This window comes from Trematomus bernacchii, unplaced genomic scaffold, assembly GCF_902827165.1.
Source record: "Trematomus bernacchii unplaced genomic scaffold, fTreBer1.1, whole genome shotgun sequence".
Taxonomy (NCBI): Eukaryota; Metazoa; Chordata; class Actinopteri; order Perciformes; family Nototheniidae; genus Trematomus; species Trematomus bernacchii.
The window spans coordinates 238125-265146 of NW_022987772.1; the positions used below are offsets into that span (position 1 = coordinate 238125).

Genomic DNA, 27022 nt, shown 5'->3' on the forward strand with positions numbered 1-27022 from the left:
GACCTGAGCTGTCATGTGGGTATACAGTATATTAATGCTGCCCATTATTGACATTGACACAAGCAGTTTTCACCCATTTATCAATTATATTTAAAAAATGTGATAACACCAATGTTTTTCCCATTCCCTAAACCTCCAATGGCGTACACAGTTTAATACTGGCAACTTCTAATTATGAGAAATATACAAATGTATTTTAAAACTACAATTCCCAGTAGAGACGCTCCGTAGAACATGTTGCGAAACACACAAATAGCGAGAATGTGTAGTTGTTCCGGTGTGTGGGTGGACTCGTTCGAATCCTGTTATGTCTTGTCATCTGCCGTGGCTGGGCTGCGTTCCATTTTTAAGTGCCGTCGGTCGGCTGCTCGGCTGGAATCCACGTCTTTCTTGATGATAGTTACGGCTGATAAGGCTTATTACTATATTGTTTTGATATTTGTAACACCAAACTGATGGGAAACCCCCACAGAATCATAGAAAATATGGTAATAACATGACGCAATGCTCTAGTTAATAAAAAATAAAATAAAAAGGAAAAGTGAAAAAAAGGAAAGTGAAACTTATGCTCGTCACCCTCACCCTCCGGTCAACATTAATACAAATTATCCCAATTATTGTATGAAAAAATCTTAAAATAAATACAAATGTATTTATTATAAACTTGTTAGTCCTTAACCTATCACTGTATCACCATTAAACATGTTTTTAAAAGTTTAACAAACCCCACACAGCTGACTGAGCTGAGTAAAATGTTGACTTTATTTGATAATTTCAGTAAAGAAGTAACATTCATATTTCTCCTTTTGATTATTATAGTGTTGAATGTTCAAAACAAAGCACTTTGGTAAGTTACCACATATGTTTTAAAATGCTTAATAAGCACCGTAACTTTCATGATATAATTTCTCGGTCATAATCGGTTGTTTCCGTGAACGCCCGAATGTTGTGTCACTGTAAATGTGGTGGCCGCAAGGCATTGTGGGGCAGCATTTTCTCCTTTCCTTTCATAAAGGAAAGTCCAGTGTTTCCTAAGCTAAAGGAGGTTATAAACAGGGGTGCACAGGGCCGTATCCACCATTGAGGTCACAGAGGTGCGGACCTCGGTAATTTTTTCCGTACTGAAATAACTGCACTAAAAGGGATTCTTTGTAGTACTTCCATTTACTGACGATGGGGGCGCTGCATAACTACGTAGCCTCGATTAAAGCAAACAGAAGAAGACGACATATATCAACAAACCACCGCAGCCCGGACTTGTATCGGAGCAGCGGAGGAGTGATGAGGTATCTAGAGATCTGAGTCCAGCGGGCTGCTTGTGTTTCTGTTCATCAGGACATCATTATGACCAGCAGATCCTGTGTGAACGTTTTCTTTTCTAACATTTTTAATTTTTCATCCTCATGTAGAATGCTATTATGAAACACACATTTGGTTGTTTATAGCATAAAGAACATCTGATTTAATGTGAGGTAGGGAAATAATCATTTAAGTATAAGTATGTGTATATAAATATGTAATTTACAACAGCTGTAAGATGCTTGAAAAGCTTGAAAATGCACCTTGAAAATGCTTGAAAAGTGCTTGAATTTGACTTTGGAAAAGGTGTAAGAACCCTGGAGCGAGAGATTGAACAAAGAGAAAGAGTAGAGGACAGAGAGAGTAATGAACAGGAAGAAGACAGAGAGACTAAAGAAGATGGAAGAGAGGGTGCAGGTTATAGAAAGGAGAGATACATGGAAAATGAATGTTGACAATGTTTTGTGATCATTTTAGCCTCTTCTGCAGGTCCAGATCATTAATATGTAACAATCAACTGATTCTTACAGTATGCATTACACTTTCAAAAATAAGTTATGCTGCAGCCCACTGACATGGTTTGAAATCAATATATTATCCATTTGTGATCCCCCACAGGATTTAAAAAGCACCTAACTAGATCATGAAAATCCCAATGATCTCGGGGGGTATACCCCCGAACCCCCCTAGCATGTTTGGACCTCGGTATTTAGCAAATCCTGGATACGGCCCTGGGGGTGCACATAACTTTTTTGCCCTGGTTCTCAAAGGAGCACCTGGAGATGTTGCTTGGTGCGCATCCTTAAAATGAAATAAACCGGACCTTTTGAGGGGTACTTGACTTTATGAGGGGGGGGGGGGGGGGGGAGGTGCGCTAGTGAGCACGCTCATGAACTGTTCGCCGGAGCCTCGCAGCAGGGTTACTGTGCGGAGCGCATAAAGCAGACCCTTCACGCGATAGCGAGGGGTAGAGCGAGGGATCGCAGATGCCATCGTGCTCTCGGACGGATTAAAAAAATTAAACCTAAATGGCTCGCGAATTATACTTTGGTGGCCGTTAAGATACCTTGCCGGCCCGCCCAAGTAAAGTCTATGTGAGGGAAACCCTGCTATCTTACCAGTTCTTATGCAAACTCGCAAATATCTCTCTCTGATCGCTCTTCTATCTCTCTCTTCTCTCGCTCTCTATCATTCTCCTCTCTCTCTCTCCTCTCTCCTCTTTCTCTCTCTCTCATCTCTCTCTCTCTTCTCTCTTCTCTCTCTCTCTCTCTCTCTCCCCCATCTCTCTGTCTCTCTCTCTCTCCCTCTCTCTCCGCCATCTCGCCTCTCGGGCTCTCTCATCTCACTCTCTCTCCATCCATCGGTCTCTCTATATCTCTCTCTCTCTCTCTCTCTCTCTCTCTCTCTCTCTCTCTCTCTCAATGTTGGTGCGCAAATGCACCTTTTTTCAAATGATCCGGTGCTCCTTTATGGGGGGGGGGGGAGGGCACCTGCACACCAGTTATGTGCAGCCCTTGTCACTACCCAATCTGCCCCCCTGCCCGTTCTGTACTGCGCATGTGCGAGATGGTCCGCCATATTGGACAACTCTGTACGGCAACCCAACTAGGACACTTGACACATACTGAATACATATTTACTGTGAATGTATGCAAAAATGTATGGCATATAGCTGTCTAACAGAAGTTAAATCCATTTCTCACTTATTCTGACAATGTACTTAACCCCAAATAAAAGAACCCAATAAAAAGAGTTGTTAAATAATAGTGAAGTCACGTTGTAATAACAATAACTCATCTCTCTCGGTTCTTTTTCTGCTTTGCCAAACGCCACTGTGTCAAGTGTCCTATTAGAGTTGCCGTATGTAGTTGTCCAATATGGCGGACCATCTCGCACATGCGCAGTACAGATCGGGCAGGGGGGCAGATCGGGTAGTGACAGCCCTGGTTATAAAGGAAGTTTGAAACCTCCTTTCCTATCATCTCTAGAGAATTGGAACAGCTTTCATCGTGGCTGCCACTGAGGTACTTCCGGGTCATTTCACTCCGTTAGGAAGGTTCCTAAGCTAAACTGACTATTCGACTGCAGCCTCGGTCCTGACGGACTCCAAAAGTCCGACATTATACAATCAAACAAATAAATAAACACAAGGATAATTGTGTCTTATTGTTGAGTGTGTGCCGTTTAGAAAAGAATACAAAATTAGAAGGAAAAAACGATGAAACAATACAGATTTCAGTATTCTGAGCCCCTACTCTCCCCCTAACTGACGGCAACAAAAGTCAGACATTATACAATTAAAATAAAGAAGAAAAAGGTTGATAAATGCGGTGAGAATGGTTCGGCGGAGAGCATTTCTCCGCAATCTCAACTCGTTTATTACCAACGTTCAGGGAGCTCTATGCAAGTCAATGGGACTCCCTGATAGTTGAAAATCAACGCTAAAGGGCCCCCCACTGCGTTTGATGGTGACGCTAAGGGATCCTGACATAACGTCACTATAGGCCGAGTTGGGAGTGAGAATGTTTGTTGGAATTTAAAATTCCAGGGAGATGCATAAAACTCTGTGAACTTTCACAACTAAAAATGTGTGTCAACAAAAGACAAAAATATGCAGACACAACATTTTCTCTTCAGATTTATAAAGCCAAATTCAAATCTGATTCTGATTTTAAATTGTAATCATTGTGGAACTGGGTGAACACACCTATACCTATTATTTAATTTAATTTAATTTTGATTTGTTCCTTTATGCACACATTCAATGTATACAATTATTTATTTAGAAGAATAGCAAAGAGTATTCAGAATGAAACACATTGCATCACTGCCCCATCTGAGAGTTGAGTAGACCTGACAACTGGATAAACGTGTTGCTTGTATGCATTCCTATGGAATAGCGTAGAGCAGGGGTGCCCAACCAGTCGATCGCGAGATGTGTCTAAAAATAGAACAACAATATTCTCTTTTATCGTTAATGTCCTATAACATAATCTTCCTGTGCCAGAATAATGCACTTGAACGCATCAAAGCTTTGTGATTGGCCGGCGTGACCCCATGTGTCGGGGCGTGGCTGGTGGGCAGTGGGCACTATTTTAGTGGGAATGCTGATACATATATGTTATGCTACGGACAAAAAGTGTATTATTCCGTACAATTCTTTTGTCCGTCTTCTTCTCCCACATTCAACATCGCAGAAACTCCGTTCAAACATCAAAACGTTCAGCTCGGTCGGGAATCGGGCGCTATTACTTTTATCATTCATAACTTTCATAATTCTAGAGATACATCCAATAATACATCACATTTTTAACATTTGAACTTTAACATTGCGCAGCTCGTTAAGTTAGAGTGCGTGATGTCACAGCTAGAGGGTAGGAAATCTTGAAATTTCCCTTCATATTTTTTTTTAAAACTGCCATAATTCCCAAACCCTACATTCCTGAGACATAATTTTTCATGACAAACGTAGGAAAACATCTCGTAGCATGAAAAATGACAAACAATTAAGCAAAATAATTAAACAAAATGCCTCTTGAGGGCATGAAGTGACAAAAACGTTCAACATGTCTCCATTAAAGCCCATTGTAATTTCAGGCAGATATTTCCTCACAGCAGCAGCCGCACACCTTTAGTTAAACTGCCAAAAAGGCCACATTATTAACCCGAAAGTACACACAAATTACACTTCAGATACTCAACTTCCTTGACATGCTTCACGTTTTGAAATTTCACAGATATCTGTTATCGTTCTTCCACAAAACGTTCACATGTAAGAGGTTCATCTCTCATTCAGAACAATGAAACCTTTGATCTTTTCATAGCTCGTTAGCTCAACTATAAACACCTGTGTAATGGCACACGATGATGTCATCACTCCAACTGACAGCAGTCAGTTCTAACCAGTGTTGTAGTCAAGTCACCAATTCACGAGTCCAAGTCACTCTCGAGTCACCACTCTTCGAGTCCAAGTCCAAGTCCGAGTCACCAAGGGAGAGTCGTAGTCGAGTCCGAGTCCAAGTCCGAGTCACCCAAGGAGTGTCCGAGTCGAGTCCGAGTCATCATTACCTGTGTTCGAGTCCGAGTCCAAGTCCGAGTCACCCAACGAGTGTCCGAGTCGAGTCCGAGTCCGAGTCATCATTACCTGTGTTCGAGTCCGAGTCCAAGTCCGAGTCACCTAAGAAGAGTCCAAGTCAAGTCCGAGTCACAAGTCTTCATGTATTAATCTTCGTGGATACAGTATATGTGTTGAAATGTAGCTGCTCCTCTACATTGCTTTTATCCTGTCATGTTATACTAATCTGTCTATTGAACTGCTGTGAAGCGAGTTTGGCTACAATTCTTGTAATAGTACTATACAAATATAAAGCGTATTACTAATATTAATATTATTATTATTATTATTATTATTGTAAATTACCTATAATATGTCTAACTATATTTAAAATGAGTTACCTTTTAGAGAAGTGATTATATTTGTATGCCAATATTTTCCTATGGTAAAGTTTTCGTTTTGTACTTTTATTTTGATAGTAATAAGATCGGGCATCTTATTTTGAAGGAACTTTTACCGGTTAAATCGGTTTACTGATGAAGATTAAGCCCCAGAAAGCACATGGCTACTTAGCATGCAAAATGACGTCATTCTAGGCTGAATCATGTTACTCTGATGATAGTGTTCAAGACAGCCTATATGTCTGAACTCGATCCTTAGAGTAATGTGTTACGGAGCCTTCTCTTCAATATTTTTTCCACATAACGAGCATTTTGCGCTGCTCTTTTCCAATGTGGAAGCAGAATGTGTGAAAGCATACAGCAAGATGCGGGGTGTGTCTCTGGACATCTCTAGACTGGAATAGCGGGGCCCAGTACGTGAACTCGCCTTGCAGGTGCACACGCCAGGATAGAGGACATCAGACTCCAGAGAAAACTTGCTCGAGTCCGAGTCCAAGTCGGAGCGTCAATGTACAAGTCGAGTCCGAGTCATCGTGGGGGGGAAATTCACGAGTCCGAGTCCAAGTGTACGCCAGAATTCACGAGTCCGAGTCCGAGTCCAAGTCATTGTGCGCGAGAATTCACGAGTCCAAGTCCGAGTCACGTCAATCAGTGCGCGAGTCCGAGTTGAGTCACGAATCCCGAAAATCGACACTGGAGTCCGACTCGAGTCCGAGTCCAGGACTCGAGTACTCCATCTCTGGTTCTAACTGTTCATTTCATACTCACACACACACACTCTCTCTCTCTCTCACAAACTCTCTCTCTCTCTCTCTCTCTCTCTCTCTCTCTCTCTCTCTCTCTCTCTCTCTCTCTCTCTCTCTCTCTCTCTCTCTCTCTCTCTGCCACACCGGTCCATGCCTCAACAGCTCTACGCCAAATCTGAAATCTCACCATATGCCGTTTCCATCCCTCGCCATAAAACACGATGTCCCTTTAACTCCTATGAAAATGTTCAAAAAGTGCTCAAAATTCATATGTGTGCTAACAGTCCAGCCGTGAAGACATCTACGAGACAGTTTTGAGATTTCTTCAAATGCCGTTGCCATGGCAACACAATGCTCGCCATGAAACACGATGTCGCTGTAACTCCAATGGACACGGTCCGATCGCCCCCAAACTTCGCTTGTATATCACCGGTCCATGCCTCAACAGCTCTACGCCAAATCTGAGATCTCACCATAGGCTGTTTCCATGGAAACGCATCCATCGCCATAAAACACGATGTTGTCGTGATACCTATGCAAATGGTCCAAACACCACCAGACTTCAGATGACAGTTAATGGTCCAGCCCTCAACATGTCTATATACCATTAGTGAGTTTTCCTCAAAAGCTGTTGCCATGGCATGCCAGCTTTTGCCGTGTTTTTTGCCGTGTTTTTATCCCTTGCAATAAAACACGATATTGCTATAATTCTGCTGCTTTTCCAAGCCTTTTTACTTTCTTTTCTTCTCTCATCACACATTCAAGGCCCCAGTGTTCATGTATAATTTCAATCTAAATTCTTCACTTTCTTCTTACACATTACATTTCAGCATAGCAGTTTAGCGTCAGCTTTTCAGCATAAAGCATTCCCACTAGCAATTTCTTCAGGAATTGCATTCTCTAGTTCGCTGACGTTGTCCGTGTCAACAGGAGTGACAGTCCGCACACACACAAGACCGCAATTATGGCAGAAGCAAAAAAGCCCAAAATATATAATTTTCACTCCGAGTGGGAGGATGATTATTTTTGTATCTATTCCAATTCAAAGTCCATCTGTCTCATCTGCAATGCGAGCGTGGCTTTATCGAAGAAGGGTAATTTAGGAGCGGCATTTCAAAACAGAGCACAAACGCTACGAGATGGCATTCCCTCCTAATTCTGCACTACGCTCCCAAAAGGTGAGGGACCTGAAAGGACAGCTAAATGCACAGCAGTCCATTTTCACCAGGCCCAACAACAAGAGCAAGGCTGCTACCATAGCATCTTATCGTGTCAGTCACGTTCTTGCGAAACACATGAAGTCTTTCAAAGACGGCGAAGTTGTGAAAGAAGCATTCCTGCAGGCTGCCGACGCGCTTTTTGGGGACAGTAAAAATAACATTAGCATTTCAACAGGTTTTTGATATAATAAAAACTCAAGTTATATCTCTCACAGGCTCCGCCCTCTACTGGACTCTATGGGTACTACCTTATCCTGCGTGCATTCTCCCACTGAGACTTCTATAGACGTAGCCGGAATGGGCGGGCCTACCTGAATGCGTGCGCATCACACCGTATAAAAGGAGGCCTCGCCTCTTGACTATCATCCTTTTTCTCTTCAGCAGCGGAAGTGATTCCACGAGCTTCGAGACGATTGAGAAAGAGAGAGTAAAGTGTAGGACCTGCCCTAAATGCCCGAATCTAATTACCCTTCTGCTTCACGTCCTTGGGGCCTGACCACGCGGTGGGTAATATGGGCCCGACGCTGACATGCCCAGACTGCCAGATGATCCCGCGGCTCACACGAGAGCATCGTGGGCAGCAATTCCTGGCGAGGGCTACCCCGCAGGAGGAGTCGGTGGATCTGGAGCTCGACGTCGTGGACGTAGGCGATTCGGGGAGCTGAGTGACGTCGTCCCGGTTCTTCCGATGGGGGACGAGGAGGACGCCTCGCTGACCGGAGGTCCAACTCTCAGGTCTGCGCGGATCGATTTCCCGCCGGTGATGACTCTGGCGGCGGAGCGTGTAGGCTTACCGCTCCCCCCACCGCTGCCACCGAGGCCTGTAAACCGCCTGAGATTTACGGCCCGGTGCGTCCGGCGCAGCCGACCTTCGTTTCGCCCCAGCTGCCAGAGATATGGCGGTGTGTGGAGGCGACATGGCAGCAGCCATTTAAAACGAAGGCCCCGATAGCCGCCATGGCGGGTATCGTTGAGGTGGTGGATCACTCGGACACGACATGTCCAGGTGTGCCCCCCACCCTCGATGAGAGCCTGGCGGCCCATCTGCTTCCGCGGCTGGTTGGGCGGAGGGTAAACGTCCTCTGCCCCCGCTGCCCCGGGACCGAGACACCTGGAATATCTGGATAAGTTGTTCAAGCTCGGTACGCAGATGGCGGCTGCAGCCGATAATCTTGGCGTGTTGGCGTCTTCCTGATCACCCCTCAGGCAGACGCCCCCGCCCTCCCGTCTCAGGACGAGAGCGATTATTCGGACCACGCTGTTAGTCAGATGAGTAATCATGGGTCGGTCTCCTCGGTCACCCAGCGCTTCAGCCGCCTAGAGGAGGAGAGAGTCCAGCTTAGCCGCATGCTATCGCTAGCTCCTCCTCAGGCTCCGCTACGCTACTAGTTAAGAAACTAGTGTTGCTTGCATCCTATTTTAAAGGCATTTGTTTTTATACTCTACTAAACTGCAACAAAAAAAGGGTTTGATTCTATTAATTTTGTCTTTTTTATTGCACTTTGGCAGCAGATTCCTGTGTAGCTTCAGATCTGAGTTGTCTTATTAGTAAGCCTAATTTATACTTTTGTAGCAACACTATTTTTATATACATGTAATGGCAAAGAAAGGGTTCAGAGTATCTTCTTTTTTTCCTTTGTCATATGTGGCAGCACTGTTCAATGTTTCTTGAAAACATTACCCACTGTAGTATGTGACGTGTGAATAAACTCCAACTCTGTATCAACAACACTGTTGTGTTACTTCAGTTAAATACTTGTATGTGTGTGGATTAGAAAGAGGTAAGATAAAGGATCTGCAGTATTTTATGAAGTATTAATTGTACAAAGGTCAGTTTTATACAAGTAGAAGTGTGTATTTACCTGGTAGTAGGCTGTCAGTAATGGCTACGCCTCTCTATTTGGACTGGTAGATCTCGGCAGACTGGCAACTTTAAAAGTAGCTCTCGGTTCAAAAAAGGTTGGGCACCCCTGGCGTAGAGGATAAAGTTAGTTCATCCTTTTGTGGAAATAATCAATGATATGATGATTTTTTTAGCTGTTTTCGTTAACCCACAAACCAGGTTTTATTAAAATGATTTGGGAGCAAAGAAAAAAGTGGTTAGAGCTATGGACCATGGGGCTTTCACAGCCAAGTACGCAGGTGCAACCCTCCTGTGAAAGAATTAAGCAATGCCATCTACTCTGTCAACACTGTAACTTGAATAAAAGCACTCTACTAAGGCACTTTAATATGTAAAATAATGAAATAAATGTGAAAACATAATTCACCCACAGCATAACTAAAAGTATCTGCAGCAAAATATTACAAGTGATACAAGTAATATGTTTCACCGACTTTCAGCTGTCGTAGGACAATTAGATCACATCCAAGCCCCGCCCTGAACCACAGGGTTTCATTAATAAATATTTTGAATGACATAAAACCAGTGTTATTATTTTTATTATTGTTATTATGTTAGAGATTATGCAGTTTAATAATAATTACTGGTAATGATTAATAGATAATGGGTCACATGACATAGAAGCTATTGAAAGAAAACTGAAATTATCTTTGATTAAAATATGGACGTTGAAAGGATTCAAAGACCGCATGCAGCTACTGCAACAAGTACACATACTCTGATGTTCTGTGCGACACATACACACATATGTATTTTACAGATATAGTGTATTTCATCAGCAGACACTAAAAAAGGGTACATTTCATCAATCATCTGCCTGTGCAAATTATTTTTGAGGGATGTATTTCATAGCCAGTATCTAAAACAATTTGAATGTGGTTCTTGTGTTTCCACAGCTGTTCAACACCTGTAATTTATTTACGGCTTCCATTGTAATTAGAAAAATGTGACAATCTCTTACAATCTGTTCAAAATGTATAATTATTACTGAATAAAATGTTTATTTTCAATCTTTGGAAGACAAGCATGAATAAGCAAACTAACATCTTATTTTAGTTATACTAACAGTGGTACTATTTTTTAACATTAATTTTAACTTTATCACAGAACAAGAATGAAACTTAAATTGCAAAATGTGAAATAGCAGAGAGTATTGTAGACATAAATCATATATTTTATCTGTATTGTTGGGAATTGAGATGAAAACAATATACGCTTTTATAACCCCAATAAAGTATTCAGAAACAGAATCAGAATACCTTCGTGGGTCTGATGCAAACAGTACCCCGAAGTTACCTCACTAAACCAAATAATGCTTCATGGTACAGGCTTGAATTTCAATAATTTCTTATTAGTTTTAATGTAAGTAAATATAGATGAACTCTACCTGCAAGCTCTGGTACTTCTCTGTTCATCGTAGACATTTCTCTATAAACCTAGAGGAAAATTGATTTAGTACCTCTTTTCACAAAACCGAATGTTGTATTCTTAATGATTGCATATAAGATCAGTGAAACACATGCACTTTCAGTGTCACACACATGATTAAGTATAATTTATAACTATATTAAGTAATGCTATATATTAACAGAACTAATAGTAAACATTTTCCAGCATAAGGTTAACTGAGACTTACCGAAAATCTGGTGGCAGGAGACTGAGGCTCTCTTTGTCTGCTCTGATATTTATACTGCCAGAGAAACCAAAAGCATTTGCTGCCGGCAAAATTGTGTTCACACCCATGTCATCCATCAACAAGCCATTCCCCATGAATCAGTCATTTCCTCCTCCGTTTCTTAACCTTTGCATTGTCTTTCCATTTACAAGTAACCTTTGTCCTCCCTTCGGTCCAAACTTACCTGGTCTACTTTGACAGTTTGAGTCACACGGTATAAATGATCACCACATTTTGTGTTACAACTTGATAGTAAACCTGATTTCAAACATTAATACAAATTTTACATTGGTTTTTTGCCATCAGAAGTTATCTGACGACTCTGCCATCGTCGGCCTCGTCTCTATTGAGGACGACAGGGAGTACAGGGAACTCAATCAGTACTTCACCCTTATCTCAGGCTGTTTCTGCTGAGGAGACTGATGTATTTTGGGGTGCAGGGGGCACTCCTTCAGACATTTTTTGACTCTGTTGTGGCATCAGCCATTTTCTATGGTGTTGCCTGCTGGGGCAGCAGCATCTCGGCTGCTGACAGGAAGAGACTGAACAGACTGGTAAATAAGGCCAGCTCTGTCCTGGGGAGTCCTCTGGACACTGTGGAGGTGGTGGGAGACAGGAGTCCTCTGGACACTGTGGAGGTGGTGGGAGACAGGAGTCCTCTGGACACTATGGAGGTGGTGGGAGACAGGAGTCCTCTGGACACTGTGGAGGTGGTGGGAGACAGGAGAATGGCAGCCAAGCTGTCCTCCCTGCTGGACAATGTGCCCCACCCCCTCCAGGACACCCTGTCTGCACTGTGCAGCTCCAGGCTGCTTCACCCCCGCTGTCTCACGAAGAGATACCGCAGGTCCTTCCTTCCTGCAGCGGTCAGACTTTACAACCAGCACGGCCCCTGGTAGACCCCACACACACATAACAATAGAGACCCCTGCTGTGAAATTAAACCAATGTGCAATATTGTAAAAACAAACACAGACTACAACACCACTGTTGTGCAATAACACTTGTGTGCAATATGCAAATTGGAATTATATTACGAATGTTACTAGTAAATTAAATTAACTTTTTTATTTTAAATATTATATGCCTGTACTTTCTAATAGTGTTTTGTCTTCACTTTTGCCTTTTTGCTGTAACAAGGTAAATTGCCCCTCTGTGGGACGAATACAGTTATTCTGATTCTGATTCTGATTCTAATTATTGTGTAGACCTAATATCTGTGAAATTATATTACATTTTTCAGTCATTTAACAAAAAAGATTTGAATCATTTTTTACTATAGCTAAGATCAGAGGAACATGTATTGATATGATATTCAAATCAAATCAAATCAAATCAAGGTTTATTTATATAGCACATTTTTAAACGATTTTTGGTCCAAAGTGCTGTACATATAATAAAAAGACACTACAGTAAAGACACTTTACAGCAAATACAACAGCACAGTTTGTGCAGAATATCAGTATGAGAAAATGACACCCTCTGTCCTTAGACCCTCACATCGTACAAGGAAAAACTTCCGGAGAAAAACCCACAGTTTAAAGGGAAAAATGGGAGGAACCTCAGGGAGAGCAACAGAGGAGGGATCCCTCTTTCAGGACGGACAGACGTGCAATAGATGCCGTGTGTAAATCGAAGAGATAATACATTTTACAGCGTAGGTAGATCAAATGTTTGGAAATGCATGTGTCTATAATAAGAAGATGAATCCACGAAGATGTCAACAACAATCCTGTGGGAGCCATCAGGGAAGCAGCATGACGAGACCCAGGACCGCAGAGACAGGCCCAGCCACGACCCGAAGTCCACGACTTAATCCAGAACTCAGGATAGAGGATCCAGGGCACAGGACCACAGCAAGAGGATCAGCCTCGACTCCGGATCCCGGCGTGGATAGACACAAAACAAGAAAAATGTGGGGGAGGCTGGGTTAATCCGAACATGAGAATACACAGACACAGACGGACAGAAGGAAGAACAAGCACTCCCTTAGGATAGGTTGAGGGGAGCGAGGGGGGGGGGGAGCTAGTGGAGCGAGTAAAGTAACGAGTTACTTTATGTAGAGAGTAACGAAGTAAAGTAATATATTACTCTTTTTATAAAGTAATAAGTAATATGTAATATATTACTTTTTTTGAGTAAGGAACCCATCTCTACAATCATGTCCCTGAGGTACTTTAACAGCTCTTTTGTCTTGCCCATGGGGGAGAGGTTGGAATCTGATTTATTGATTCTGTGGACAGCTGTCTTTTATACAGGTAATAAATTGATATTAGGAGTACTTTCTTAAAGGAAGAGGACTTATTTAACCGGTCTGTGGGAGCCAGAATTCTTGTTTTTTGCAAGGGGATCAAATACTTATTTCCCACAGTTAAATGCAAATACATTTTTATCTTTTATGTAATGTAATTTTCTGGATTTTCTTTTTTATATTCTTACTCTCACTGTTAAAATAAACCTACCATTACAATTATAGACTGTTCATTTATTTGTAAGTGGGTGAATAAAAAAAATCGGCAAGGGATCAAATACTTATTTCCTCCACAGTAGGTGTCATACCGGTCCTGTCCAAGTTTCTCAATCTGGTTCAGAGTGTCAATGACTGCTGCATCGGCAAGATCTCTAGTATCCAGTACAAGAAGATCTACAATGCTCTTTTCACAGCATGGATTGCCCATGTCTTCTATAGCACCAGCTAGTGCTTTAACATCTTGTGCAAATGCCATTTGTGCATGTTTGGTCTGCTCATAGTGCCGGGTGTCAGTCTTCTTTCTCTTCTCAGTGGAGGCCTCAAACTCTCCAACCACACGTGCCATCTCGGGGCCAGACAGCATCCATCGTCGCAGAGCTGCAGGGTTCCAATCCACGCATATCCAACACCTTGTGACAGGAGACCTGTGGAACTGCCAGTGAGCTACTCACAAGACTGAGTTCATTTCTGGCTTTACCCCCCAGCAATCCCTTGATTTCCTTGCTCTCTCTGAGACTTGGATTACTCCAGCTAATACTTCTGCTCCTGCTGCTCATAGCCGACTCCTTCACCAAACACCTAGAGCCACTGGCAGAGGAAGGGGCACTGGTCTGATATCCCTCAAATTTACTTTTTCTTTCTGCCCATTGCTACATTTTACTCCTTCATCCATCAGAATGAATGCTTATTCAATAAATGATAACAACTGTTTTGTGTTTTTGTCTCTCTAAAAACCCAGGTTGCTACACTAATCTTTGATTGTCTGGCTAACATCTCAAAATGGTTGCCTGCACACCACTTGAAGCTCTGTCTAAATCTGTATGGAAACCAAACTAAAATAAAGATAAAACTACAATATGTTTTGTTTTTATAGGGAACAACGCCACCTAGGTTCAAAAGGAGCCTAGGACTCCCATTGAAAAGCTACATAGGTTATTCTTTTGACATCAGGAGTGAGAAGAGTTAAAAACCACAATCTGAATAAAAGGTTAACTAAAGGTTATTTATATTCAAAAAGTAAATATTATTAATATGTATCGTTCCATTGACCCAAGCTGGAGTATTGACCCTGAACACACACCATGGGTCGTTCTCATTTCATCAAATCCCCCTCCTCGACTCCTCGGTCCTCCGGTAGTGACCCGGAAATGAATTTTAGCGCGCCATGTTGAAGGACATCTCATTTCTCTAAATGCACATCGAGGACCGAGCATCGAGCGTCGAGGAGGCTCTTTGGAGGAGCTATAACCGAGGATACACTGATGGGTCCTCCACGGTCCTCCACGGCTCCTTCGTGGATGCATTTCCGGAGATGTTTCAAAGAGTCGTGACGCACGGCCGGACTTACAGATGAAGCGTCTTATTTTGGACAGTTTAAAGTGCGAGGGTCGTGATCGGTTCATGCACGTTCCGTGATGGCCGGCCGGCCCCCAGTCAGACTTGATACCGCCCCCATGATAAATACATTTAATTATTGTGAAGCCAGCTGCAATGGATCATTGATCCACCAGGGGGTGCAGTGGGGTTCCACACTGGAGTCATGTGAAATCAACTTCTAAATAATAGATGTTGTTTAGTCGGAAAAAACGAACGAGCCGGCTCTCCCGATTTTTAATCCTAATTTAATCATCATCATTGATGTTTATGTTCGCCGAATTGACATGAAATCACTGACAAATATGAATATTCTGTATTCAACTTCATTGAAACGATCAGGATGGGTGTTATTTTTCCCCACAATGACCAAGTCGCTGCAAATGATCCCATGTATTACATGTACATGGCCACATTTTCAACAAAGTTACGTAACGAAACATTCTGTATTCCTTGCTTACTTTTTATTTAATGCTTTATAACAGCTGGAATAGTTCGTTTAGAACAGGCACCTCACTCGCAATCTGCTCCTCCGCAACGCCTACCACCTACCTCCGGCTGAAATTATGAATGTACAGTAAGGCATAGTAATCATAGATAACACGGCAGGGTCCGTTACAGTTTGTTTTCATCTGATTTCAAATATTTCAAATGTCTGAAGTTAATAAATACATTCTCAGTGTTCAAGTCAATAATAGTCATATAAGAAAAGTACTGATCTAATAACAGAGATTTTATAAGGACTTTTCAATGTTCGACATCGCTCATGTGAAATACAGTAAACTGGATGTGTTGTGGTGCCGAGAGGCGGGGTATCAAAAGTACAAGCTAAACTTTTATTTAGCATCTGAACACACTTGTAAACAACGTGATGCCCGGGAAGCGAAGACCCGGCGGAAACAGCTGGTCTGGTTCACTAAAATGTCCGTGTACAGTATATCTGGTACTAATGTATAGCGGATCTTTGTTAAGATCCATATGTCACGGATAGAACTATATATTGAGCTTTAAAACAAATGATATATATTATAATAAAATAAACACCGGCTGTTGTTATGCCTGCTGTAACGTTTACTTTCTCCGTTCTCCGCTTAAGTAATTATTACTTCCTGGTTAGCTTTCCGCTCGAAATTTAAATCTGAAAATGGCAAAATAACGGAGAAAAAAACGTTCACAGAGAAGACGACAACAATTGTCACTTGCACTTGTCATTTAGCATCTGAACACACTTGTAAACAACGTGATGCCCGGGAAGCGAAGACCCGGCGGAAACAGCTGGTCTGGTTCACTAAAATGTCCGTGTACAGTATATCTGGTACTAATGTATAGCGGATCTTTGTTAAGATCCATATGTCAGTAGAGATGGGATGGCAGAAGGTGCTATATATATATATATATATATATATATATATAATTCCAAAGCTGGTAAAGACCTTTCAAATTTAGCAATAATAGTCATATAAGAAAAGTACTGATTTGTTCTTGAATCAACTTTTTTATTTACATGCATCCGCTAAGAAAAATAGTCCGTTGTTACCGTTTTTTAAACAGTCAGAATGAAACGGCAGCTCTCAGCTGTGTGTTCACACTCCTAACTCTGATCTTTCTTTTCCAACAGTTAAGTTAACTGTAGGTTACTCTGAGTGACAAGCTTACAGTTAGTGAAGTAACACTTTTTTTTTGTGAGTCACGACCTCGCTGTTTCATTCTAACATAACGCTCCAAATATGACTGTTTCCACTCGGACTTCAATACAGCAACACCATTGTTTGGTTTCCATGGTAGCGTGTCTCTTTAGTAGCGTGCACTCCTTTCCTGTAAATTACAGGTCCAGCCAGGCAAAACAGTAATATGAAATATGAACGTTAGTTTTTAACTGAAATGATCAAATAAAGTCAAAATGTCACAGTGTTTACAAACATTGACCATACCGTTCACCAGCCCCCACCCCACTCTTTGTTTAAAACGAATTGGCCATCGGAATGTGTGTGTCCCAACCCCCCCCTGTGATATCTCTTCACAGGGGGGAGAGAGTTAGACGCTCGTGAATTGTCATCCTCTGCACGGAGGAGCCGCGGAGAAGTGAATCACAGTGATCTGCTATTTTAAAGTAAATTCAACACATATCGACCCTAAATATAGCATATATTAAGAACGAGAAAGTGTTAACATCGTTTGTTGTAAACATATGACCAATGTGCGAGGGTGATGACATCAGAGCATCGTCCTATGGGCTTAGCCCCGGACAGGTACAACAGGTATTCACTCAGAGGGGGGTAGTTATCCATTTACATGTCAAAAAGCAACATACAGTATAGCGGGTGGGGGATGGTGAACGTTTACATTTCTCTACAGCAGTGGTTCCCAAACTTTTGTGCCCAAGGCACACCAAAGGACAAGTAAAAATCTCAAGGCACACCTATTGTGCGAAATAGCCCTTATAACACGTGTTATCACTCATATCATGTAAAATATCTGTAAATGTGCATAATTATTTACTAATGCCAAATAAAATGTATAGATAGAACAATCAGTGGTTCAAGGTTCAAGGTTCAAGGTTCAAGGTTCTTTATTGTCAATCTGACATAGCTACAGAGTAATTATGCAGTTGAAAATCTTATGTCACAGGCTTCTCCAACAATGCAACATAATAACATAACATAATAACAATAAGAGCAAGAGCAATACAAAAATAATAATAGTTATAAAAATGAAATAAAGTTATGATGTGGAATAGTGCAGTATGAGTCTATATACAAGTTATTGGAATGATATATATATATTAGGTATTAGATACATACTACTGAGTAGCAGTTGAATGTTTGATGTTGTTTCAACAGTTCAATTGTTTAACAGTCTCACTGCCCGCGGGAAGAAACTGTCTCCGAATCTTCTTGTCCTTGCCCGGATGCTGCGGGTAACGTCTGCCAGACGGCAACAGAAAGAACAGTTTGTGGCTGGGGTGATGGGGGTCTTTGATAATCCGTAGTGATTTCTTCCTGAGCCGCTGGGAGTAAAGGTCCTCCATGGATGGCAGCTCCGTCCTGGTGATGTGCTGTGCAGTTTTCACCACCCTCTGTAAAGCCTTACGATCGAGGTCGGTGCAGCTGCCGTACCAGGCCGTCATGCTGCCAGTGAGGATACTCTCTATCGTGCACCTGTAGAAGTTGCAGAGTATCCTGGAATCCATTTTGAACCTCCTCAGCCTGCGGAGGAAGAAGAGCCGCTGTCGAGCTTTCTTGGTGATGGTGGTGGTGTGAAGAGACCATGTCAGGTCCTCAGTGATGTGGACCCCAAGGAACCTGAAGCTTTTGACTCTCTCCACCGTAGTCCCATTGATGGCGATGGGGGCGTGTCCCTCTCCCTGCTGCTTCCTGTAATCCACAATCAGCTCCTTTGTTTTGCTGATGTTGAGATGGAGGTTGTTCTCCTGGCACCAAGATGTCAGGTTTTCGACCTCCTCTCTGTATGCCGTCTCGTCATCGTCTGTGATCTGGCCGATGACGGTCGTGTCATCAGCAAACTTCACGATGGTGTTGGAGCTGTGTGTGGCCACGCAGTCGTGGGTGAACAGGGAGTAGAGGAGAGGGCTGAGCACGCAGCCTTGAGGGGCACCGGTGTTAAGAATCAGGGTGGAGGATGTGATGTTTCCCACCCGCACTGCCTGGGGTCTGCCCGTCAGGAAGTTCAGGATCCAGTCGCAGAGGGCGCTGTTGAGCCCGAGGTCTCTGAGCTTAATGGCCAGCTTGGAGGGCACAATGGTGTTGAATGCTGAACTGTAGTCAATGAACAGCATTCTCACATATGTGTTCCTGTTCTTCGGGTCCAGGTGTGAGAGGGCAGTGTGGAGGGTGAGGGCTATGGCGTCGTCTGTGGACCTGTTTGCTCTGTAGGCAAACTGCAGGGGGTCCAGAGATTCAGGGAGGGAGGAGGTGATGAATAATTTGACTAACCGCTCAAAGCACTTCATTATGATGGAGGTGAGTGCTACTGGGCGGTAGTCGTTGGGGCAGGTGATGATTGTCTTTTTGGGGACAGGAATGATGGTGGAGTGTTTAAGACATGTGGGGACTACAGACTGCAGCAGGGACCTGTTGAAGATGTCTGTGAACACCTCTGCCAGCTGAACTGCACACACCCTGAGAACACGGCCAGGGATGCCATCAGGTCCAGGAGCCTTGTGTGGGTTAACCCTTTTAAAGGATTTACACACATCTGCCCTATTTAAAACAAAAGGGCAGTGTAGCTCCTGGTCCCTCTGTACCTCCACAGCCTGGCTGCTCTCAAAGCGTGCAAAAAAACTGTTTAGCTCATCTGGGAGAGATGCGCACGCAGACACTCCCGCAGCACCCCCCGCTGCTCCTTTGTAGTCAGTCATTGTCCTTAGTCCCGCCCACATATTCCTAGTGTTACAGCCTTTGAAGTCAGATTCCACCTTCTCTTTGTACTGTCTCTTTGCATTTTTTATTGCTCTCCGGAGATCATACCTAGACTTCCTGTACTCCTCCAAATCTCCCGCTGTGTGCGCGAGAGTGCGCGCTTTCAGTTTGCCGCGCACCTCACCGTTTACCCAGGGCTTTTGATTTGGGAATGTCCGTACAGAAACCTTCGGTACCACGTCATCGATGCATTTCCCAATGTAGCAGATGACAGTGTCCGTGTGTGTGTTGATGTTATTGTCCTCAAACACACTCCAATCCGTAGATGCAAAGCAATCCTGCAGTGCTGAATCTGACTCCTCGCTCCATCGTTGTACTGTCCTTGTTATCGGTCTGTCCCTTTTAAGTTTCTGCTTGTAAGCAGGCAACAACAGTAGTGAGATATGGTCTGATTTGCCGAAGGGAGGGCGAGGGAGAGCCTTATATCCATTCCGGAAAGGGGAATAAACATGGTCCAGTATGTTTCCCCCGCGCGTCGGGAAGTTGATGTGTTGGTAATATTTTGGCAAAACCTTCTTCATGTTGGCGGTGTTGAAATCTCCGGCCACAACGAACGCCGCATCTGGCCGTGAAGTCTCGGTTTTATCAATAAACCCAAACAGCTGATCGAGTGCCGTGTTGTTGTCGGCGAGTGGCTGCGGCGGGATATACACTGCTGTTATCACAACAGATGTGAATTCCCTCGGCAGATGGAAGGCCCGACATGAGATCATGAGGTGCTCTAGCTGTGCGGAACAGTCCGATGAAATAATCTTCACATCTGAGCACCAGTTGTTGTTAGTCATTACACACACACCGCCTCCCTTACTTTTCCCCGAGTTTGCAGTCCGGTCCTGACGAAAAATAGAGAATCCGTCAGGGACAATAGCGGAGTCCGGGATAGCGGGGTTGAGCCAAGTCTCAGTGAGAATTAACACGTTACAGTTCTTAATGTCCCGTTGAAAAGCAATCCGGCTTCTGAGTTCATCTAGCTTATTTTCAATGGATTGAACATTAGCCAGAAGAATACTCGGAAGAGGGGGCCGATTCTCACGTTTTCTTAGTCTGACCAGCAACCCGGCCCGGCATCCTCGCTTTGTCTTCTTCTTGCGTCTCTCAGGTAGAACAGCAACAGGTAGCCATGGTGAATCTCCATTGTCTGTCGGAGGGTTAATATTGTCCACGAAGTTTCGCAATTGGAGAAGTTCCTCTCTGCTATATTGTATGGCAGAGTAGGTGCGGTCGGCTAGCATGTTGCGAACCATGTTAAAAGTAAAACGGCAAAAGTAAAAGAAATATGTACAAAATACGAAAATGGGCAAAGTTGGAGAGGAGCACGAAGACGATGCGGCCATCTTCACCGGCGCATCACAAGTTCAAGTTCAAGTTCAAGTTCAAGTTAGTATATTCCTCAGTGTAACATATCCACTAGTTGCAAAGCTTAAACATTTTTATATATTTTTTTATTTTAAGGGAAAGGATGTTTTCACTACTCAGTTTGTCAACTATGTTACGGACAAACTTGATGTCATTACAATCATTTGATTAAGTCCTGCACTTCAAGTAAAATCAAATTTGAAAGGCTCTTGAGTCTATTCTACCATATATCCAAAGATTTTTTAAAGTTTAAAAAATAATTGTATTAAAGTTTTGTTTTTTTCATGTGATATGTTCAGCACTGTCATTAAGTTTAGGGATATTTTGTATTATAAAACTACCATACAGGTCATTTTGATAGTTTTAAGAGATGTCATGTAAAACTCCAACCTGTGTAGATATACATTATACTATAAAGGATATCAGAAGCACTATTTTAGATATTTTAAATTTGAAAAAATGAGGTGCAACATAGTTGACAATGAAAGTCAAACATTTGACGCAAATAACATAGTTGACTGGACACATTATTAACCATCAGCACTATGTTAATTTCAAGGCAGAAGTGCAAAATTCCATTGATAATGATGTGTAATGACGTCTACATGTCGTACAAATTGTCAACTAGGTTACCTGTCAACTAAGTTACTACAGTTATTACAGTACTGGGTAACTCAGTTGACAGGTAACCTAGTTGACAATTTCCCTATTTTGACCCATCATTTCAATGGTAGGCCTTGCCTGGATGACCACATGTCATTTTCTTGAACAGGTTAACATCACATTTGCACATATAATTGAATTAAAATCATTAACAATTGTAAACCATAACAATGTACGTAACATTGTTGATTGTCAATGAGTATATTAATTGACCATGTGCTATTATACATAAAATATTGTAAAAATGTAGAGGACAATCACCACAGTGTGTTCAAAATGTCTGCCAAAGAGGAACATGGCATCATGTGATGCTGGTGACATGGTATTGGGACAACCTGATCTCACCAGAATGCGTGACTCCACAACGACTCCTTAACCCTGCATTGCGTGGTGGAGTCACGAACTTTGTTACATTTACGTGTCTGCACCACGCAAACAACGCCAATGTAAAGTGAATGAGGCTCCTTTGTCGTGGTGCACACACGCATTTCTACAACGTCCAGCAGTGAGCTTTTATTCTATAAAACGTTTTTAAAATCTACTGTATAGCTTGTAGTAACTCACAGGAGGCTTCTTTTATTTTATTTGTATTCATAATAATTTTTATTTTTCGTCAGAATGTATTATGGTGCATTATTCACCAATGTTTGTTCTCAAAAAACAATGTATTGTAAGTAATACAACTGTGATTTTTATTAAATTAGTTCGTTTTTAAGGAAGGCCAGAGCTTCAGCTGTGTCAAAGAGATTGTTCCCTTTAGTTAACGTTATTTAAAAGATAATTATATTCCTATTTGATTAAGTACCCTTTATTGTATTACGGACCCAAAGAGCTGAGCGTCCATTCCCATTGGATAACAGAGCATTTTACACCCGGAAGTAAGTATTCTCCTTACTGTCCATTGATTTTATTTACAATGATATCTGCACTACTCATCAACTCAAAAACACCAGATTATCCTTGTTAATTACACAACATTGATTGGTTTAAATTGTGTACAATGCTTTTGTATTTTCCCCTTTCGATTCGGAGAAACAAATATGTTTTCGGAGTGTGTGGATGGTAGAAGACACTACACTACCCAGAATCCTCAGCTATTGTTCCGCTTTGCCTCAAGCTCTGTGATTGGTTGACCTCCAACTGCATTCCAATGAAAAAAACGTTTCGTCAAAGATCAAATCATACTTTATTCAGCAGTGCTTGCTTTACTCTTTGAAAGTCATCACATGAATGCATTGTAATGAATGGTTTGGCTGCATTAAACATTACACATCTGTCGTAGTTCTTTATTTATCTACAGAGATCGGGCCTCAGAATGGACCGGAAACTATTCTTTTACCGTTCTATTTTAATTTCACAATAAAGTTAGTAGTAATAATTTGTTTTGATATTATTGTTTTTTATTAACTACTAGACCGCTGGGTCATGTAAAAACCATCTTTTCTGTGTTGCTGTGGGTTTTTTACATCGCTTTTGTGTTACAAATATCAAAACAATAACAGAATATATCCGTCGTAAACTAAACCAGAAACAGCAGTATATTTTATTTTGTTAACACTGTAAACTTGACAGCTTTTTAACCCGCACCTCCTACTGGTTAAAGCACGTTATTACACGTTTAGAGTAATGCAATGCAGGTAGATTGGGTTGCTTTTTATTGACTGTTTTAAAATGCCTTTTTCTTAATGTCTTTCATTTTTGTAAAGCACTTTTGAATGTGTTATATTTGATGAAAACATTTCAATATTAAGAGTACATACTCTTAATATAGTGAGAAAGTGGAAGGTCAATGATATAAATAATATAGAATAGAAAATATCAAGAAGATACTGTAAGTGATCTCTACAATAAAACAGTTTAGTGCCTGATAGGAGGATGTGCAAAACAGACAAACTTATAAGGCTTTATTTAAACATTAAAGAATACTTTAGGTTAAGGTCGTCTTTTAAATAAGAAAAAAGCTTTGGGGGTATCTACAGATATTAAGCCTGACAAAGTACTTAACGTCTAATATATTGCATGGTTTGTTTTGGAACTTGACAATCAACTTTCCTTCAATGTTAACTATGTTGAAGCACTTATTTTAACTGATATTATACATATTAATTATACTCTTATAAGATGTATGTAGATAGTATAAGAAATGTGCAGAATATGTTTAATGGTGGAGGTACACAGATATCGATAGATGTCTTGTGATGCACTGTTGATGAACCTGTGACCCAAGTGTTTCATTCATTGCATAACTACACCGTAGTTGTGTATATGATATGTCAATAAACCTTAGAAAATCTTGAAATCTTGAAAGGGATGTGCAAAATAGCCATTATATACAGTTTTTAATGAACTATTAGTAGAGAATAACGAGTAATGAATATGCTTTAGGGATCTGCAGATACATATTTAGTCTTCTCAAGCACCCACTACCAAATATCTCGCCTGATTGTTGGCTGAATTCACTGAATTTTACTCCGGTGTAACTAAAGTCTGATTTAAGGGTTGTTTATATTTCACATCATTAATCCAAATCTGTAAAGTAACTAAAATAAATGTAGTGGAGTAAAAATACCAGGTTAACCTTAAAGAAAGCCCTCAGGATTATAAAAGACCCCCATCACCCCACAAACTGTTCTGTCTGCTGCCGTCTGGCAGGCGGTACCGCAGCATCCGGACTAAAACCCACCAGACTCAGGGACAGTTTCATCCCACAGGCCATAAGACTATTAAACACCTGAACTTAGAAACAACATCCATAACATTCATCTGGCTGCTACTTAGAAATTATTTATCTAATATATCATATTCCAATCACTTGTATATAGACTCTTATTGCACTATTTCACTTTTTACTATTTTACTATTTTTCTTAGTTTTTCTTAATTGCACTATTTGTTCTGTGTAGCCTATCTGTTTTATTGTGTTGCACTGTTGGAGGAGCCTGTGACCTAAGGGGGGGGGTAGGACACGTTCTAAGCACATGGTGTAGTCCTATAGCTGAGGATTCTGGGTAGTGTAGTGCCTTCTGCCATCCACACACTACGAACAAATATTTGTTTCTCCGAATCGAAAGGGGAAAATACAAAAGCATTGCACACAATTTAAACCAATCAATGTTGTGTAATTAACAAGGATAATCTGGTGTTTTTGAGTTGATGAGTAGTGCAGATATCACTGTAAATAAAATCAATGGACAGTAAGGAGAATACTTACTTCCGGGTGTAAAATGCTCTGTTATCCAATGGGAATGGACGCTCAGCTCTTTGGGTCCGTAATACAATAAAGGGGACTTAATCAAATAGGAATATAATTATCTTTTAAATAACGTTAACTAAAGGGAACAATCTCTTTGACACAGCTGAAGCTCTGGCCTTCCTTAAAAACGAACTAATTTAATAAAAATTGTATTACACACAATGCATTGTTTTTTGAGAACAAACATTGGTGAATAATGCACCATAATACATTCTGACGAAAAATAAAAATGATTATGAATACAAATAAAATAAAAGAAGCCTCCTGTGAGTTACTACAAGCTATAAAGTAGATTTTAAAAACGTTTTATAGAATAAAAGCTCACTGCTGGACGTTGTAGAAATGCGTGTGTGCACCACGACAAAGGAGCCTCATTCACTTTACATTGGGGTTGTTTGCGTGGTGCAGACACGTAAATGTAGCAAAGTTCGTGACTCCACCACGCACTGCGGTGTTAAGGAGTCGTGGTGGAGTCACGCATTCTGGTGAGACCAGGTTGTATTGGGACAAACAATTTTTGAGTTAAAGGGGGAAGTTCTGTTAGTAACATAGTTGACAGAACTTTTGCGGACATTCATATATTAAGATATTTAAATTATTTAAAGGGGGAAATCAATTAAAAATATGTTATTATTCTTTAGTATTTAGACTTTTGAAATAAATGAATCATTTTTTAAATTTACTTTAATGGTTTTTATTCATTATTTTGAATCCAAGACACCCTCAACTGAAAAACGGACATAGCAAAAACTGACAATTTAAGAACATCATGACACATTTCAAGCTAAATAAAGCATAGGATGCACATAATGTTTGTGTGATATTATAACATGCTTTCCAATAATAGGCAAAATATGATATTTTTGAAGAAAATAGTTAGAATAATTATAATTATCATCAATGGACATCAATGGACATGGAATGTACCCTAAATTGTAGAATCACTCAGCAGTTACATACACCAAACCTTCCAGTTATATTCCTATCAATATTATGAAGGCTTTTACAGAAGGGTTTGGTCATATATAATTCATAGCCTGAATTATATAACATTTTATACCTAAAAACATGGTGAAAATTGATATTTTAGGGCTGTTGACAGTATTTTCTGATTTATGGAGTGATACAAAGAGATATCCAAAATCCCTTCTGTAAAAGCCTTAGATACTAATATGACTACAAAATGAAACAATAATTTTGATCCTGGCTTTATCCAAAGTTCAGATTTCGGTTCCTGAAATGTGTTAAAATATGCGCATATTTCATGAGGTAATGGTTCATTTGGATATTTAAACATGCTATTTCAGAAAACTTGTAATACAAAAAACAATTGCCTTATTGTAAGTAATTAACTGGAGAAATATTTAGCTGATATCTTTAAGTTAAAAATACCCTATTCACCTGGGGTGTCTCGCCTTAATTAATAAGTTTGATAAGTGCAGATCACATAGTAAAACACGTACACAGATACATTATTTTGTATTTTTATTAAATTCGACAATGTCAATTTCACTTTCCACTATGTCCACCGTTGTTTTTCACAACCAATGGCAGAACTTTATTGAGGCCTGTAATTAGTCAACTACATGTCTCTTGAGTCAGTCTTTTTCTTCCAAAAAGCTTGTGACAAGATGTTATTGCTCTTGGGGCATTAAAAACAAGATTTTAACTTTAGTTTTTTATATAATATCTGCATTTTCTATTGTGAAAAACTAAGTCTTAGTTATTTAATATATAGCGCCATCTCCTGGTTAAACCCTGAAATTGGAGAATAGTGGGAGGGCCTAACATTCCTGAATACTGGTCTTTGGCAGGCAACTGGCTGGCAACTGGCTGGCAGTCGGCAGGAAGCTGTATGCTGGAGTCCAAAATAAGAGGCTCCATCTGTATCTCAGCCGATGACAGCTCTGCATGCATCCCCTGGATATTATTTTATTAACTGCTTTCATCGCGACGCAATGTTTACAGTGAGAACAGCTGTGAGGTCCGTGCAGAAAGCAGAGCAGTGTGTATAATATATATCACTCATTATAAAACGGACAAGTAAAATCAAGCAATCTGATTGGTTCTTAGCCGTGGTATACTGAGCGTATACCACGGGTAGAATTGTAAGTTACTTTTCACAACAACTCAGTATCCCTCCGCGTCTGAGATAAACAGTATACAGTTG

General features: G+C 41.1%; 1 protein-coding gene across 2 annotated transcripts in view; it reads right to left on the reverse strand.

Moving 5' to 3' along the window:
• LOC117496984 (up-regulator of cell proliferation-like) overlaps positions 1 to 27022 on the reverse strand; it is a 144507-nt gene that overhangs the window by 14491 nt on the left and 102994 nt on the right. For both annotated transcript variants that reach the window (XM_034148867.1, XM_034148866.1), the window contains exon 3: positions 11011 to 11019. The gene's annotated coding sequence lies outside the window, so the exon portion shown is untranslated. The remainder of the gene's footprint in view (positions 1 to 11010; positions 11020 to 27022) is intronic.